The sequence below is a fragment of the Lupinus angustifolius genome, chromosome LG11 (assembly GCF_001865875.1).
Source record: "Lupinus angustifolius cultivar Tanjil chromosome LG11, LupAngTanjil_v1.0, whole genome shotgun sequence".
Classification (NCBI taxonomy): Eukaryota; Viridiplantae; Streptophyta; class Magnoliopsida; order Fabales; family Fabaceae; genus Lupinus; species Lupinus angustifolius.
Window position 1 is genome coordinate 6,555,950 of NC_032019.1, and position 4,058 is coordinate 6,560,007.

The window sequence follows — 4,058 nt, forward strand, 5'->3', positions numbered from 1 at the left end:
AAAAATATGATGCAAAAATAACTCCTTATATTTATAATTTTATATAGAGAATATAGAGGTGAGATATTATCCAATACAATTTGAATTTTATTTATTGAGTTATTTAAGATTCAAATATTTTCTATAATCACACTTTCAACAAATAAATGCTTATACAAACGCATTTATAATTGTTAATATTCTACCTATACATTAAAAAATCAATGTTAATATTGAACCTATATGAATGGAAAATATAATATTTCAATACATGATATATTGATATTATAGAATATATGTATATTATATTTGCATTATGCATAAACAAAGAAGCAACTCGTGCAAGTGCACGGGTACAATGCTAGTTTGGTGAATAAAATCTACCAATATTGTCGCAGACAAGTAAATAGTAATTTTTTTGTCGTATCCACATAGACTTGCTAAACATAGCCTTTCCACAATTAGATCATTAGTCTAAGCTAGTTTTCAAAAGGGTTTTCGATGGTGTTTGATTATAAGATGCAAAATTATAATAATGAAGGGTATTGGAATTTAAATGTGGGATTGACTTCCTATTCATTTTCAGGAACTTTAGAAACATTCAAGCAAACAAAACAAGTATGACTCTTACACAATATTGAACCTCAAAATCATGAATAGTTAATACTTTAGTCGATTTAACAACTTATGTAATAAAATTCTATGTCTAGTAATCTTACACACAAGATCAAGAAATATGACTCACACAACACATTTCTATGTCAAGTAATCTATGTATATGAGTTGAGTTAAGTGCACACCTCAATTGTGTTAGCCGTCAATCTCTTCGTATATACTAACACTTTACAAAAATAGCTATATGTCTACCAACTATAATGATAAAGTTAAGCTATATGAATCATCAATCATACTTCTATATTTAGTGGTATATGTCATATAGTTTGAGAGTTATTCAATGTCTACATGAATCTATATCTAACAATGATATGAATATAAGCACAAATTGTGACAATTAAGCATAAAACTATGTCTAGGATTATACAAAAAAGGATGAATTATATCCATTGGGCTATTGAATCGTAATTTCTTCACTAATTCATTTCCTAAATTATACTAAGCAAATCGTCATTCACAAAGTAAGCATTAAAAATGACAATAATAATTCATGAAAATCACACTCCAATTCGTTCATATTCGAATTCCAAATATTACATCAATGAATAATACAATCAATCTCAGCAAGAAAGAAACTTAGCTAAGCATTTGTATATACAACAAGGTAAAAAGCAACACAAAAAATTACAAGCTATGGAGGAGTGATACCTCCTCCACAAACCTACAACCATTTCACCACTCATACTTCTTTACTTTTACATCATATTTCCAACACAATTTATCTAAGTACTAGGAAATTTGAAACCATCATAAGAAGTATCCCAAAATCACTTCCAAACTCCTTAGCCTCCATATCAACTAACTCCCTTTCTTTGGCATTTTGCACCTCTTCTTAATGATATGCGTTTTAGTGCATCAGTTGGGAGCAGGGGCGATGCGCTCAACGCACCTCTTAGTATGTCTCAACTCTTCACCTGGGCAGTCTGTGCATGGCGTGTCATCCATTTGGCATCAATCTTTGCCTTCTAATATCGTGAAATGTCATGGAAACTCAAATCAAATGATTAGTGCAAATATTCATCAAAACTTCAATTATGAATGCATAAAGTAAGTATTTAGAATTAAAATGTGTTAAATTATCCTTATGAATTAAGGTAATTTTCACTTAATATTAATCTTAATATACTTTATTTTATCTCCAACAATTAAATTAGTTATTACTAAGGTTATAAGACTACAACCAATAGATAATTTAAATAAAACAATAGTTAATGGATCCTTATTTTATTATCATTATTTTAAGATTTATTGTTGATGACTAAAGATAAGTTAGACAACTCATGGTCAAATAGAAAACTTACATTTTATATAAAAAACTTTTTTGGTACTACCAAAAGTATCTCATCACTCACTGGGTAAGAAATTAATATTTTTCAGGCTGTATGATTGTTCCTACCAATAAGTTTCATTCTCAAGAAACGTTCTCTTGACCTTTTGGTCATTCTGAGATCTAGCAATGTCTTGCACTCTTAGACCAACACATTATTGTATTTTATATTTTTAGATAATGTTGTAAATATTTTGAAATTGTGTATTTTTATATTAAAATGTTAAGAATTCAGTTTCTAAATGATTATTGGTTTACTTAACAATGCACTATGTTTCAAAACCAATCTCATCACCACTTCATTGATCATGAGTGACATAAAATATAAAGAGAAATAAAAACATAGTAAATTATAAAAAACTCAATTTTATTTATATCAAAATGCATCAATAATTCTAAAGAGATATTGCTTAAATACACAAAAGAGAAGAGTGATTTCATAATCAAATTCTATATACAAATTTACAAACTATCAATTTATTCTTGCAAAATGTACAATTAATTAAGATAAAAGTACATGACTTCCCTAGCACTTTAACTTAAAATTACACTCATCATCATTTTTTGTGTAAAAGATTTATATCATCTTCTTTACATAAGTAGTCAATATAATATATTCATATAAATTAGAGAATTTATGTGTATACAAAAAAGATGATTTATACAATTTTACTAAGACTCAAAGATTGTCAAGGTAATCTTTTAATTTGATTGTATATTCAATTCCCCTACATTGATATCAACTTATCAAGTAGCATCAAATCTGCTCTTATTGTAACACCGCGAATTTTATGAGTTTGAATTATAAGATTTTACTAATATTTTCATTAATTATATATTCGAAAATGAATTTCTGGGAATTTTCGGTAAGGAATTAGACAAAACTCTAGTTGAGTTTTATTCTTGAAATTTTATTTCCGATTTTATGGTAAATTTTGGTAATTTTCTGAGACAGTCGGTTCTGGGGCTTAAGGATGGGCCGATCATGTGTTTGATTAATACATTTGCATTTGATTCTGATTAAGAATGCATTGCATTGTGACCATGAAGTAGTGGAGAGGAAATGACGGGACGTCTTCGAGCACCGTGAAGTAAGCAGGGACGGCACTGATTGGACGGTGATTCGCCAACATTGTCTTGAGGGAGAGTCTGGGTGAGACGAGTCCCTTGTATTCCTGGGGAGGTACCCTGTTGGATCGGACAGTTCTCACAGGCCAAACTAGGCAATCTCTGACAACCCGGAATTGCATTCGAGATCGTTGAGAGGGATGCCCAGAAAGCGTTTGTACGACCTAGGTCCGGGTAGGACTGTTCTTGAGGGAACCGATCGATCTATTTTTAATTCCTTGCGATGATATGTTATTTCGGGTGGTACAAAACGGCTTGGTACGGGACCTGTACTCTCGATTATTTCTGATTAGGATGTTGGATGGATATTGGTGTAAGGTGGATGATCATGACATATCATGCATACATTATCATTGTGGGAGTAAATTCCCACATGTGAGTTACAAGTATGGTGTATTTATATGTTTATGTATGTGATGTGATTATGAGTATATTGTTGATTATATGATTTGATATATTGGTAATGTTGGAATAATTGGTAAGTTATGTATTACTTCATGATGTTGATGATAACTGATGAATTATATGTTTAAATATATTTTATGTCTGAGTGTGATATTCTGAGTAAGTCCACGCCGTCAATGAATTTATGTTCATTAGATGTCTTACTCTCTCTGTTGTATTGTTTCTTGTTTTGTATATGTTTACTATGCAGATGGCCTACAACAGCACCCACATTCGCGGCTACCACTTCACGATGTCCCCGGCGGGACAATGGGTCAGTGATGGGCACCGATACACATACACAGGCCCCTGCGGTTTGTCGTTGCACATGGAGTGCAACGGGTCATCGATGATGATCCCCCACCCTGACGCTTACATCGACGCTTCTTTCACCTTGCCGCCATCGGGTATGATGCCTCCAAACGTTGGACCTCGACACCCGCAGAGCCCAGAGGAGCCGGGTTCTTGGAGGGAGTCCTTGCAAGAAGACTCCGAGTCTGAGGAT